Consider the following 16,201-nt stretch of genomic DNA (forward strand, 5'->3'; position numbering starts at 1 on the left):
TGTTGTTGTCGAAAATCATGTTTCAACAACAGTCGGTAATCTTCATAAAGACCTGGGTTGTGATTCTGGTTTCCCGGCCAAAATTCTAGTCTTACCACTGTTATCCCCACATTCATTACCCACGTAAGCACTGACTTTTAAATTCTCTCTTAATTTGTGCTGGTGGGTGGGATGATGAGGCATATGAGGCAACAGTTTTCTTCTCTGTCAATGAGAAACAGTGCAACATAAAGTACCCGCAGCCAGGTTCACGCACTGGCTGTGGCTCCGACCAAACCTTTATTCAATAAGCTTTTTTACAATCACATTGCCACACACGTTCCTGTGTGCACCATCTGCCAGTATCTTACTGAACAATAAAACACTCTTTCCATTCTCATTTGGATACTGACTGGTATTAGCCATATTCTCCTTACTGATTGGCATGGTCAGGGCATGTTCTTCAATCATGCTGACTTGTGAGGTATATTACCACCAGTCATATTCTGCGCTTTTGTGTTCCTCACAAGATTGTGTTATCTGGATACATGTTAATGATTACCACCATGTAACCTGCAAATGACAACATTTCATTTGATTCAGCTATATCTATAGGTGAAGCAGGATTGCCTTTGTCATAAGGCTACATTATGACTTTGCACTTCTGAAATACAAGATATATAGGCGTCACATGATAAGTAGCTGTGGCCTGTCAATGAACGGAGGGAGAGGATGTGTAGCTTTATCGTTATTGGACCATTTTTGGATATCAGGTTTGGTCAGCCATAGTGCTTTTTGCTATTTAATCAACAAGCCACCATGTGAACCAGTGACAAAAAAGCTGTGTTTGAGCCTGAAATTGTGTGAAGTGTAATTATGATAAATAGTCCCCTGCCCTTTGATATCCAGGTAACATACACAGCTGTGTTTTGTGCTCCTGTGGGAAATTTCAGTATGCACCACTGCATTTTTACACCCACCATATAAAATATCACAAGGAAAACCATGTTCTTTAAAAAATGTAACGATGATTACCATTGTTTAGAATTCTTCAGCAACACGTAATGCCAATGCTGGTCTGTTCCTGCTGAAATGATATCGCTCCATGCCTGGTCATTAAATCTCAGGATGACACAAACTCATTACCTTTACTGCTGTAATTATGTCACACTTCATTTCTTTTATGATTTAACATTCAATCACACAATTAACGGAATGTTGTTTCAGGAATCGTTACACATTCATTCCTTAATTAAAATTGCCAAAGTTACAGACTGACCCCTGAATATCCTGACTTAACTCCTACAAGGCTGGGTAATGCAGAGGACATTCTCTGCTAGCTGTGGTTTATTTCAGCTTCGTGGTCACCCCATGGAGACCTCAAAATGTAGGCGGTCCTGGCAACAATCCCAAGCAGAGACAACCATTAATGTTTGTGATGCTAATGCCCCAATGCATGTTAGGAGATGTATGAGTTAATAAAAGAGTGAACACAAGCAAATATGGACTTCAATGTATTGATAGAGTGATAGTTTTATTCTTACTTACTTAGGATTAAACTGGGGCAAACAGACATGAGTGATGACAGTGTTTTGGCAAAGCATCTCAGTACCTTGATTTAATTTCAGTTTAAATAAGAACAAAATTGAATATCAATCTCCCAGTATGTCTATAAAAATCCATTTTATGTGAGCTCTCTGTACACTTCTCATGTATTACTTTGCATATACCAAAATACGCAACCCCTATATAAAACCGCCTGACAAGCAAAAACTGCAGTGATGATCAGCACCATATCAGCCTCTGATTTTTACAATGACAGAGAATATTATATAGAGTTTCCTGTATGTTATTTCATGATTTAAAGAGATACTGCATTTTGGTACATTTTCTGTAGTGGATGTGAATTTTGTCATTAATATTGATTATTGAATCGAATTGTTCAACAGCTGGATTGTTGAAGTATTGAACTGCTGTTGGAAATACATCATAGGTATTGATGTACACATAATGCACGGGTGTTGCAGACCTTTCCTCTTCATACGTAATAATCATAATTAATTGCATTTCATACAGTCCTTTTCATTAGAACGTAAAGTGCTTCACCAGAGAGAGGGGAAACATGCCCTCATCCATCACTGACATGTACGGCAACACACACCTGGGTGATGAATAGCAGTCAGTGTGCGCCAGAACACTTCTGACACATTAGTTTGAGGCAGGGAGGCGAAGATGAATTTATTCAATTGAAGCTGGGTTGGCTGGGTTGCCAGATTAAATCGTACCTGTGTAGATTACAGTTAGGTTTTTAATTACTAAAGGGACCTGTGACCTCGATTAAGTATCTGATCTGAAATATGGAAACTCCTACAGCACAGTGTCCCCAGCCCCAGCTGGGGCAATGGTTTTCCGCTTGGGCCAGATGGAAAGGTTCACCCCTTGTGTCCTCCCACATCATGTTCAGGACAGACCCGACGTTCTCCACAGATCCCCAATTCATGTCCTGACCGGTCCCAGCACAGTCAAGCTTCTGAAACATTACATAAGAAAACTGCAACCTGCTGTGACTGCTGGTGATTTGATTACATAAATGCCATAAATGGCCAGCAGGAGACTACATCAAGTAGGGCAGAGGTAGGGCTATTGGAACAATAATTTTGATTTGTTTTACCACAGTTGAAGAACAGTGCTATTTCAGGTATCCCACAATATTGCTGGAAGGTTTTGGCTTTATTGGACAAAGCAAAGCTATTCAGTACTTTCCATGATCCTTTCTTATTAATGAAACAGTTACAGACGTGTGGGTTAAAATTAAGATTGAAGTTACACTGACTATCTTGTTTTCAAAAGCACTCGTTTTACTTGGCTCATAGCCAACAGGAAGTAATATGGCATTTCTGTTAGGCTGAAGGTGAAAAAGCTTTTCAAGAGGTGTTTGACATGAATGCCCATTGTCTCTGTATTTATTTTTACTATCCAGTGAAATTTTGGTCATAAAAATTAGAAATAACTCCAGCATAACAGGATTGCAAATCAATTTAGAAACTAAGATAACACCATATGCTAGTGAAATCTTCACTCAACATCAGGTTTAAATCTTTTTCCCAAATATTCAGAATTTAAACCAAATTATGGTTTATGTATGTACTATCAAGAGAATAATGTCATACAGAAGTATAGAATTTAACCTGGGATACATATTCCAGAAAACTTCTAAGAAGATCTTGTAAAAGTGACAATTAGTTGATATTAAGACAGTAATTCATTTTTCCCTCTAAATAATTTTATTTATATAAATTTTCCCCTATATAATTTATGCATAATTTATAACTTATGTAAATGAGATTTATTCAAGTGGTCATGCTACCTCGTTTAATGGCCCAGGCATTGTTTAGAAAGAGAGAAAGAAAAAAAGTTCTGGTCCCCCGTGTGGGGGTGTGATGGATGGGATTAGAAAAAAGGAAAAAGTAAATGTGTGTATGCATGTATGTATGTTGTTAAAATGCTGAACTAAAATTGGCACACAATAATAAACCTACATAGATAATAACATATCTTTGAAAAAGATTTTCAAAAAAGAACTAATCAATGTTACCACTTAAATAGATATTTACAACATTAAAATGGAGGTTGTGGGATAACCTGGGACAACAAGCTTTCAAAATGGGCATCTGACACTCACAGCTGATAATTAATAAATCATATTATATAACTGGCACAAATTGATTCTGATCTCTTGATGGACCCTTAGTTGTCTAGGTTACATAACATTTACATGTGTCCGGCTTAAAATGAAACATGCCGATTGTTGTAATACTAATATTACATCAACAAATGTACTTTGGGATTTCACTTAATTTCATGCTGCAATGTTTTTTTTTTTTTTTTGCTCTGTACAGGACATTCTAAAACCTCCCCATTTATACTTAGTGTCTTACTCATATTAAAGCATACTATTCAGCAGGTGCAGTCAGTGCTCACATTAATCAGTCAAGTAGAACAATTAAACAAATGTTCTCCATATAACCTCTACTGCACATTATCAGTCTGTCAGTCAATCCATATAATACATTTACTAGAAATTTTAATTTAAACCAACAGATATTTTCATTTCTAAAAGACAGTTTCATAATGTGGTGTATTTGTTCAATTTTTACCCTGAACCATTGCTCCTTCCCTTCATGATGTCTGATGCCTTTGGCGTTTAGAGGGCAAAAGCTATGCCTTCCTCCTGATAAGAGATTCTGTAGACAAAGTCAGTGTGCATGCTATGGAGGAGATAATGATCTGTGGACACAGACAGTTGTGCTTCGTCAGCAGCTGATAAGGAATATGCACACACAAGCCAAATTCTTTTAACTTTGAAGGTGTCTCTGGGAACGGTTAACCGCTCTATTGGTCATCAGAAAAGGCATTTCTTTTTAATGTCCCAAAATTTTATTTTGATGATACATGTTATCTACTATTATATATGTGTACAATTTGTATATTTGCAGTCATAGGTGGAAGGTCTCTTTTCCGTACTGAATTCACCTCACTGAACCATATTCTGTACATGGAAAATTGAAGGTTGACAAAAACATGCAGTCTTTAATTTTTAAATTGTAAAAATGTTTTGTAATGTAAATGTAAAAAAAAAAACTAAAAAATGAACTTCCATTAACCACTGGACCATTGTGTTTATAAAATAAAGGCCAGATTCAAAATGGACTGTAATGCACTTTACCTCTGTTTTTGAACAAAAGATTACAATATGCTATTTTTTTCCAATATTTAAACATTTTTGGTAGTTCTGACTACTAATGATCTTGTGATGGGTTGGCAAGTGTTGAAATGTTACATTGTTATTCAAAGTGAAGGAAAAACTTAAATGCAATTAGACTTAGAGTAAAGGATTTCAAGGTTTGATAGTATGAGCTTCATACACCATTTAATTCTCATCTTTACACCAAATATTACTACAGCTATCCTTTTATGGTAGTCCAAAGTATTCGTTGTTCTGTTATTTGAATATTTTTCAATTTATGTGTATGAAATATTTCTGTTATTAAAAATGCATTCAATCAAATCAGGTTATATGTACTGTAAAGCATCGCTTAATGCTGAATGCAGTTAGGACTATAATTCAATAGAAATCCCATTATGGTCCAGTCACGTTACCAAGCACCAAACAGTATGGAGGGAGATATAGTAATTCCAACTGTTCCAATGTAGGTGTCAGTGGAATTGTAGAAGTAAATGAACATAGATGTAATAACTATCAATGGATATGTAAACCAAAGAAATAAATGCACAACAGAAGTGGCACTGATGTCCATTCTTTATTCATTACATTCAATAACCTCAGTATTCCATTGTGTGGTGTCTTATGTTCACAAGTGGATTATGCTGATCTACAACATTATCCAGATGTATGGGGAAGTAAATCTGCTCTGAAGTAATTCTGTTCTGTGGAGGATCTGTTTTCCAAATGGCACAGCACACCAGGAATATTGAACTGATTCAGTGCTTAATCGTTCTGTCACAGTTAAAGTTTACAGTATAGTCCAAAGAAAACAATTATTTTAGAGCTTGGCAAAAACATCATAACAAGACATTTGGCAGCTTGGATTTCAAACTTTCTGTATAATGTGCTGTCACAGCGTCTTTACCACACCATGCTGATTGTTGGACTGGAGATGCAAGACTCACTCTTTTGTAAGTATGCACAAACAAGGGTGAGACTGAGCTCTGTTAGCCTGTTAGCACTGCACGTTGCATTTTTAGTAAACCTTTTCAGAGAAAATGAAAACAATATATTTAAAATCCATCATCTACAGGGAAACATTTTCGCTTCTTGTCATGTTCAGTTGGGTCGGAATGCGATCATGTGTGACTTTAAATTACTTTTGAAATGAAAAGTAATAAAGATTAAACGTCTGACTGATGCAAAAGGCAGCTGTTGGTCCAGCTTTTCCAGGGTGTACTGTGACAGATGTGTCACAGGGAGGCCAACATGCTGGTCAGCGCCTGCCTGCTCGGGCTTAGGAGGTGCAGGTGATGAATGAACAGTCATTACATGGAGTGCGTCTGCATGTGTTTATATTGTACAGTAGGGCCCCCTATGCTTATTGCAGATTTTAGATACATTTCTCTCACAAAAGTGCAGCTGTCAAGAGGCTGAATTTTAGACTGAACTAATTTAATAGCAAGTCATTTTTCTTTCATCCTGCCTCTCACAACACTGGTACGCTACCTCTTGGGAGCTCCTTTGTAGCCATGGGAGTTATTTGACAGATTCAGGTACCATGAAAAGCTGCTCCAGTGTATTGTTCTTTTTATTAGATGATAGAGCACTTATATGAGTCCAGTAAGAATCAAATCGTCCCCCTCCCACACACACACACACACACAAATTTACACTCATTCTCATGCAGTGTTTTACTGTACTGTGATTGCAAAACAACTACTAATGTTCTCTAGTTATGTAAAGTCGGTCCTTGATCCAATTGAACCATACGGTACCATACTTATTTGTCATCTCTCACACAAGACTAGGAGTCTGTTGGTCGCTGAATTTAACCAACCTTCTCATTGGGCAACACATAAAAAGGCATAACACTTGCTTGAATTGAATATTCAATAGCCAGTTTATTGTTCTTATGTTAAATTATAAAACATTGCTTCAAACAGCTCAGTAACATGAACTTTTTTCATGGATTTGAATTGTAAAGATATTATAATAAGTAAAATCGTTGCAGTCCAGACCTCAATTTTCTGTGCAGGCATAAATTATTGTCGTAATTACAGTGGTCAGGTTTCCATAACAGGTGGTTTTTTCTGGATACAGCCGGCACACATGCTTGTTTCCTCGGGAATAATGAGAGTGGATGTTGGCCTGACCTTTCCCTGAATGCAGTAGCTCAAATATCTGCTTTTGAAATTCAGCCAATAGAACAAATGTGTTGTTATGGGCAAATGACTACATCATGGATCTGCAGTTTTGTTTGAGTGTTGTCATTTGATCATCACAATTAATTCCTTCAACTGAGTTCACTCTTGTGTCTCTAATAAGACATGCTTTTCCCCAGCTTGTACTTTAAAAGAAATTGCTTTATAATCGCCAGCTTATTTAACCATGATTAATTGTAACGAATGTAATATTTCATTCTCAAAATGTCACACAAATGCTGATTGCAATTAAATCCATCTCATTAGTCGGATTATTAGTTGGTCTGGTTCCAAGATTTAAGATAATCACATCACTTTGTAACAGAGACAAGCATAATTATGGTGTATAGCTGGTTAGCGCGGGTCTGGTCTGTTGGTGTCTTCCCTACAGTACTATGGGAAAAACTTCATCTTACATTCCCCTTGAAGAAAAGTGATGGGTTACTGTAGAGTTCTTCTCTCTATTCACTGGGCTAAACTCCAAATCAAACCCTGTAGTCCATGTATCACCAGGTGGGTGCAGGCCCCCACATCTCCATGGGACAGGCATTTACTATTCTGTTTCTTCAGTAACGTGGCTCTTGCTCTTGTGGAGCAGAGGAGCTTTCTCTCAGATGGAGGTAGGGTGAGTTTCAGGGAAAGGGAGAAGCTGTGAACAGGGACCTTGTACATCACAATGTTGTGCTATGCATCAAACCTTCGCTATGCTATGGTATGCTATACGTTATGCATCAAACCTTTTCTTTGGTAGAGGATGCAGACCCAAAAAAACAAAAAAAGTGAGGTGTTTTTGTGAGAGTAAATGCTCTGTTTAGTATTATTAATCTTTTTTTTATTTTATATGTTACATCCCACAATCTTACAGTGGGAACTCTGCAGAGGTAAAGACCTTACTGAGATCATTTCTGTCTTTAAGGTCATTAAGTCCCTATACTAGCATGCCTTGAGAATGAGAAATACACATACAACACATCATGTATTAGGAATAGATAATGTAAGAGGGGAGATATTTCAATACAGAGAAATAAGTGGTAAATATTTTATCCTGACCTCCTGCTTGTGGCCCTTCTGTATATTTGCAAAATTATTTTGAATGGATGGGGACAGTTTTAGGGGTGAAATAAACACCACTTCTCTTGTCCCACTTTGGGAGCCACATTGAGCTGAAGGAGAGCATCCTTTTGTTTTAGTGTAATGTAGTTTTATTCAGTAGTGGCTCTGAGTGACGAGTCCTCATAAGACTTCATTTTCCCTGCCCATATGCATGACATCATGTTATCGACATAGCAAACTGTATTTATACAATGGTCCTGTTACAATCTTTGGAGAGCACAGACCTAGAAATGACATTCAATGTAGCCAAGCTAGCTAGCTTACTAATTACTGTTTCAGTTACAGTGAATGATTCTGTCACTGAATCAAATTGTCACTGGCTCCTTTCAAACACCTTTTCAAACCTTCAAACATCCTTTCATTCAAACACCCTTTCATTGTATTAATATGAAATGCATACCTTTTTGTGTTTGCTAGCTAGTCACTGCTGTTTTATATGATTTGCTTGTACTCAGAAAAGCATAAATACTATCCTTCTTTCACAGCTATGGTCTCATATGACCATATCATGAGGATCTTTAAAATAGTGAAACTGTTTAAATGCCTGCAGGACATGACATAGGTCATGTCTACTACATAATGAATCAATGGGTACAGAAGAAGGAAAATGTTTCCGAGCCACTGGAGAATGTGCCACCTACATAAAAAGATTTCCACCACTTTTAGGGACTGGGATTCATGGTTGTGAAATTCCACAAAGTGCATCATCTGTAGCTTGAGCAACTACGTGGTGGTGCCACTGGTAATTTTTCATCATAACTGAGATTGCTGTGCAGAGTTATGCAGATTCCAGGTCTTTGGAAAAGAGCCAGCATCAAAAACTGCTGTTTTGTCCAACTGAAAGTGCTCAATATACTCATTTGTCAACTCTGCACCATATAAATGAGGCTTGGGGATTCCTTTGTGCCTTTGTACTGTGCTTGGTAGTATACAGTATATGTACATATGCATGTATGATCAATGAGATTTTAGGGTAGCCAAATAATTTATCATACTGGTTGTGCCTACTGGCTGAGGCACAGACTGCAAGATATATTCAAAATCACTATTTCACGGAAAGACTGAAAGAATTATGCAGGACGATCAAACAGGGTAAATTTCTTAAAATGTAAAATAGAATATATAACAAATAGAAACTCAGTTTTCTATGTTTATTTTCACTGGACTTATGTAGTTACAAATAATGTTGTTACAGTATAGGCTATAGCGGTGCAAAATTTATTTTACCTTTTCTTGTGTGGTAGCTTTGTGGAGAGACACCAAACTTTGGTTACAAATCAGAATGTAATTATCTTGGAAAAGAATGAGACACACCCTCATTTCGAGCAACACATTTTGGGAAAACTTTTCCCCAAACGCTCATCTCGCACATCACATCTGAATGCCCATGGCTGAATGCGCTTAGCAGTAACAGGAACGCAACCTGAAAGCTTACAAACAAAATGCTTTAATAAATACCAGCCAGCTCTGTTTAATCACTGTCATGTCATGTATTTGAACCTGACAATTTTCAGACTGGGATAAAGCATTTCTCGGCATCTTCTTAGCTATATACCCTCTTGTGAGACTCTGCTGTCTGCTGGATGTAGATTGTGCGTACAGTAAGATCAAGGAAATCCCCTGCTCAGTGAAATGGAACAAGGACCTGCTCTGTGTGTTCATCGTAGACGCCCGCAGACCGGGAGTGGACACACATAATAGTCGTAAACCCCTCTGACCCCTGGTGGAATTTGCACAAGCACCGGTGCTTTCCCTCGGCAGCTGCTCCTTGTGTAAAGAAGGCTCGGCTTTTGTGTTCACAAGGCGCATGTATGCGACTGCAGCGGAAATAAAACATGAAACAGAGAGGGAGACACACGCGCGGCAGCTGCCCGAAACGCAATGCCATGCCGAACATACTGCAGATGTTTCGTTTTTATTTACATTTTATGGATTTTACACTGATGAATCGCGACAGCCAGAAATCCTGGCGGCAGCAAAACCCTTATGCGCTGCTGGAAGGTATGCGCATCGGTTCGCCAGGACATTAAGAAAAACAGGATAGTATTAAAGTTCAAATTAATCTGCTTTGATATTAGTCAGAAAGCTGAACCAAGCAGGAAAAGAAAGCCCCGTTTTTCTCAATTAACTCTTGGTATTGATTAGTTTAAATCCAATTAGGTACGTGATTATACAGTTAACTGCTAATCTAAAACGAATGTGGAAAATGAATTCCTTTGCCGTTCTAGTGAAAATTGTAAGGAAAGGTAAGGTTCGTCTGAGGTCATCATTCACCGTCCAAAGCATCGTTTACCTGAACTGCAAAACAGTAAACTAATCAGTTGGTTTTGATGAAATTGTTTAAATCAAATTATTTTATGACAGCGGTTCATCAGCTGCTCTGTGTCAACCGATTGACTCTGAGTTGCATGATTTAAATATGAATGGCAAGACTTTACTTTTTAAGCTTACGTTTGATGCAGGTACAATAATGCATATTGTTATTAATAATATGATACATATAAACAAAATTCCTGATGATATGAAATAAAATATAACAATTTTGAATTATATATTATTAATTTTATATAAATATTATTATATTTTTATATAAAAATATATAAAAATATTATTTTTTTCAGTTTGATGTAGGACATTTAAAGTTAGTTAATACAGTTAATATCAATGTTATACATACATAAACATCATAATAATTACATACATCTAAAGCTACAGAGCGGAGTTGTAGTGTGAGTTATTCATGTCTTTAACATGAGAGCACATGAGGCATTTGTAGGCATAATTTTGAATTGTGAGTGATATGACCTGAAAAATCAAGCCTCAGTGCCCATTTGTGGCCCAGGCCTTACTCTCAGCAATGCCTGAGGTGTTTTGCCAAAGACGCTTGGTATCTGTTGAAGCTTATGAAGGGCACGATGATGAGATGAACAAGGAAAGCATCTGTGCACTGTTGAAATTCCACTTAGATAATTGTCCGTTTCAATGTATTCCTACGCTTAAAATTATTATGCCCAACTTGCTAATAATAAAACAACGCTGCTGCTCAAATATAGACAAAGCTGCTTAATGTTAAACTGCAGACGTCAGCGAGCAGACAATTCTCCCATTTGATTTCATTGTTTTCCAATGACATACATGCACCATACTGGCTGTTTTCTCTTTTTGCTTAGAGTGAATACTGTAAGCACTGTGTTTGCTCTACGCTTCTGCCTTTGAAAGGGTGTAAAGGCAATAACTCTCCCAGTGCCCAACCATTGCCATTACTTGTGTTTGAATAGCACCACTCCTACACTCAGAAATGGTGAATCAGAAATGCGGCAGCAGAGCAATTTTTAAGGTAATTTGGTGATGAATGCATTGCAAGACAAGTACCTCATAACTAAAGTGATGCAGTGGACAAGTTGTTTTTAGCATGGGGGTAGGCATCTGTCAAACAGATATTTCAGTGGGTTTCTTACATGTCTTTGCCTCTGTGCACCATGTTCGTTGGCTTGAAGTGGACAAGATTTTTAATGTATGTTAACCCTTTTCCATATGTACAGTGGAGCTGTCATAAATAATTAAAATTATGACATAGATTTTAAATTTTAAAGAAGATTGCTGATGATGAACACTGGTGAACACACAAAATCTGTAACGAGGCATTACGAAACCATATAGAAGGTGAGAACAGTATTAATACACAGTCACCTTTGGGATGTTGAGACCAGCTGGGGACAAACTACATGTGCAATGGATGCATTGTGTGTATGAAAAATAGAGGATAAAAGTGTGAGTTCAGATGGGCAATGTTAATGGATAAAAGCAATTTCAAGTCAGGGATCATAGTCATTAATCTGTGTAACACACATCTCACTAATGAATACAAGCCATGAGTCATATGGTGTGCTATTTACCCGTTCCTCCTGGAAAAGGCTGTCTCCATTCATTAAAGGGCCTTCAAGGTCAGTGCTTCTGCTTGTGAAATTGATATTTCTTTGCCATTTTACACTTGGAGGACTTTAAGTCAAGAAATGTAGAGAGGAAGCAGAATACAGATTCCCAATAGTCACCAGATTCTATCTTTATTTTTTGGTTGTATTCCCTTCAGTAAGAGGACCAATGACAGCGGAATGAGGGAATAGCTGGTTGAGCTGCGTGCTTAGCGCACATTGTTCTGGGGTTCCCCTCCGGTCCCTGTGTCTGCCGCAGCTGCGTGGAGGGAACCCCGGGCAGGGACGGTGGGTGCAGCGTGGAGCAGTGGCGTGGTGGGGGAAGTCCTGCTCCTCTAACTGCAGACTCAGCATGCATGCATAATGAGAGCCGCTGCAACCTCGCTCTGCAGAGCGCTGTGCACTGCAACCTGCTACCGCTCTCGCCGATTCTGCTGCTGCTGCTCCGGGAATCTGCAATCTCACGAGAGCCACGTGTGTGTGTGTGTGTGTGTGTGTGTGTGTGTGTGTGTGTGTGTGAGAGAGAGAGAGAGAGAGAGAGAGAGAGAGAGAGAGAGTGAGAGATCTTTGGAAAACTGTACAATTGTAAATCAATCAAATGGTAATCAACTAAATGGAATAAACTGTACCCAAAATTACAGTTGTAAGGGGGTGCATTACTACTTCAGACATCTGTCACTGTACTTTTTTATGCATTTTGCAAGGTTTCAGTTTTTCACAATGCGGTAAGAGAAGGCTAAGCTAAGCGAATGACCTTGCCTACTCCTTCCTCTTCATTTCATTGAGCAGCTTTTAATGCAATAGCTCTCACTGACAGTATTAATTCATTTAGCATGAACTTTGAACTTGTACCCGTCACTTTCTCATCATTCATTTTCTATTTTTGGCTGACGCGATTGATTTCCAGCTGACCATCTGCTTGACGGTTTCGACAGTGTTGATTCATCACGACGCTGTCCTCTCGGCAGCCGTTATCCTCTGACCGAACGCCACATGTGACTCCTTATCATTACGCTAACCATCCCTCAGACTCGTCATGTGTACAGTATTTCTCTTTTCCTCTTGTATGTAAGTGTGCTTGCCCATCATCTGAGAGCATCAGCCCTATCTCAGCTTGTGGGAGGTGTCAATCTGTCCTCCCAGCTCTAACTGACACTTCAGCCCTGACACCATTAACATTAATATTGCATGATGGTACATTTTAAACATTTACATTGCATGGGGTAGGTGTAGCCTCTGCCATTGCATCTCTATTTATTGCTTTGCACTTACGCATTTTAAATTCCCTCTTCAGGATTTACTGTGCCTGTACTGCTGAATAAAATTACATGTTGTATTATGTATCTGGAATAAACTGTATACACATAAAGCTGATTTAAAATGTTTTTATTGGTCAGCCGTAACACTATATATATATATATATATATATATATATATATATATACTTGCTTAGGAAACAACCAATACATGCAAGACCCAGGTTTCTTGAGCCTAGAGGGCCAGGGCAAACAATGAGAAAAAGAGTGAGTAACGTTCTGTTGAAAAGTGACAGTGTATAACGCTTAGTATTAGCATGGAGTATAAAAAGTACAGTAGCACTCAAAAAGCTAAGTGAACCGAACAGAATAGCTTTGATACCTTTACTTGGCAAAAAGGCAACATCTAATTATATAACCTTTACAATCTATTCCTCTTAGCTGGGGCTCAGAGAATTAGAGATTTGTAGAATTATTTCAGCTGACATGTGAGATGAAAAAATTGAGCGGAGTATGGAAGAAACACCATGAAAACACAAATGCTTACCATGATCTGGTCCTCCTCTCTGCAGCAGATCAGGAATTTTTGGGCAGATCCCCCCCCACTGGCTGAATTAATATTTCATCTGATGCCCACTCATAAAAGGAGTCTGCTAGTACTCATCTGAGGTAATTCCTCAAGTCTCACAGTGCAGTAGTACAGTTTAGGATCCATAGCTTCCTGTACTCATGAAGTTACTCAAATACTTAACGAGGACCAAGGCAAACAAAGATAGTATGGAAAAACCTACAGCTGTCTGAGCCAAAATGGATCCATAAGTCAAAGTCTATAATTGTGAGTGTAGACCCCAACAGAAACAGAGAGTAAATGGATCCATAAGTCGATTTTTTAATAATGATCACAACATTAATGGTCTCATCACACACTGGTTGTTTGGGAATCTGCTCCACAGAGAGGGAGTCACTTGCTACCTTGAAAGAATCCACCTTTGTGGTGCCATGGGATTAGAGACGGAGATGGAAACATTCTCCATAAAAAACAGCTTCTGCAATGTGAACAAAGAAATCAGGCCTACCCTGTCTCCCACCCAGGCTAATCAGATAGGAATGGAAGCGCTGTTTTCACGGACCATGTGCGATACAAATCAGCACACAGAGGCTTACTAGTGGAAGGGATGCATTGCCCAGTTGGCTATAATTTGAATTGCAATCACAGTTCATTTGGCAATCGGATCAGAGCATCTTCCAACGGTTGCATTGGCTGTATGAGAGATGTTTCTGAGTTTTACAAGCCCCAGGCCTGTTTCCAGTTCATTGACCATCATCTGGAAGCAACTGAGTGGATGCGCTTTCCCCTGAAAGACAGAGGACTCCTCGCCGTCGCAGAGCGGGTGAAAGCAGTCCGCAGAACCATCTGATTCTCTCTGCACTGCAGTGCAACAAAGAAAAATATCACACTACTGAGGAAATTACCCTGAATGATTTTTTCATCTATACTGTGGCCATTGTGTGCTATTTCATAACTTAAATGTTACCTTTTCTTGCGCATTACTGAAGTGTATTATTAAACCTGCTCTTTTAATGTTTCCATGGAGCCCTTCTGTATTCAGTATGACACTGGTTATTACAGCACTGTGTGAAGAATTTTTTCATGTTCGTGTGATCTTATTAATGTGCACTTTTGTGCCCTTGTGCTGGAAGTCACTCTGCATAAAAGCATGTGCCAAGTGATTAAGTGTAAATGTGAATGTATCCACATCATATCTGGGAGTGGAGTCACCTGTTTTCAAAGAAAAACAATGTTGCTTAACGTGATGATCAGATGGTACCCACAGGAGGAATGGACAACAGAAAACCTTAGGCAGGCATTCCACTGACTGTGTTTTCCTCCCTCCCATGTGCAGTGTGTCTCAGTATCAGTGTGTGCAGCCACCATTGCCATCCACATCAGTGCATTTGCACACCTCTGCTAACGCCTGCAGTTCATACCCAGCCTTTAAACTCTGAATCTTCACCTGTCTTTCAAATCCTCTGGCTTCTCTGATCAAAAGGGGAGAGTTGTCGTAACACACCAAGGTAGTTTCAACATCAGTAAGGACAGGCTTAATGGTTTTAATGCAATCTCAATTTCAACAATTTAGGATCATAAATGCATTGACGCCTTGGTATGTCCCGATTTTATTGTTTTTTGTTTGCTCTGGGTAATGAGCATTTCATTGTAACCACACAATGATTACAGTGAGCAGTGTCATCAGTTAAGCCTCACATTACATAATTGCATATTATGCTGTTAGTACAGTACTTACAACAGTTAATCATTTTGATCAATTTTGTGTTTGGCAGGAGGAGTACACTTTACACACAAGTGTTTCAGTCTCACAGATGGATTTCCAAAAACAAAGACAGTTGGGACATGAAAGAAACTGCTGTCCAGAATATTTCATTGGTATACTTGGCAGGAGTTTGCTTGCACATCTTTATACCGAACAATGCACCACCTTTTATTGACAAAAATCACCTTTACTTGTAGAATCCTTGTCCTTGGTGGTGGACTGTCTAATAAGGATGTCTGATAAATGCATCACAACATAATCAGAATCAAAGGAAGTGTGGATTCACTCATTCAAGATAACCACAGAAAGAACACTGTTTTAGTGTAAGTGTAGTGTATCAGTTGTGCATATACAAAAAAAAAAGAAAAAAGAAAAAAACGTTTTCCTGGTGGTGCCCCTGACAATAGCTGTGGAAAGTCACCCAGCTATAACAACACATTCAAGATCACCTTGCTCTCTGCATGATTCATTTTCTCTGCCTCTATTAAAGGCAGAATTACAAAAACATTAAGAGCTCTGCATTTATCTGAGCATGAGAAGGTCACCCTCTAGTGGACGCCCGGTGACTGATAGGATGCTGTGGGTGGAAATCTAAAATTGCTGTGCAGCAATTACCCTGAAAACTGTAGCAGTGTGTGTGTATGTGTGTGTGCGCGTG

The 16,201-nt window shown here is 38.6% G+C and overlaps 1 protein-coding gene across 1 annotated transcript in view; it reads left to right on the plus strand.

The window, feature by feature from the left end:
* Window positions 1-16,201, plus strand: part of nrg1 (neuregulin 1) — a 144,364-nt gene that overhangs the window by 15,054 nt on the left and 113,109 nt on the right. The window lies entirely within an intron of this gene.

The sequence above is a fragment of the Megalops cyprinoides genome, chromosome 5 (genome assembly GCF_013368585.1).
Source record: "Megalops cyprinoides isolate fMegCyp1 chromosome 5, fMegCyp1.pri, whole genome shotgun sequence".
In the NCBI taxonomy this organism is placed as follows: domain Eukaryota; kingdom Metazoa; phylum Chordata; class Actinopteri; order Elopiformes; family Megalopidae; genus Megalops; species Megalops cyprinoides.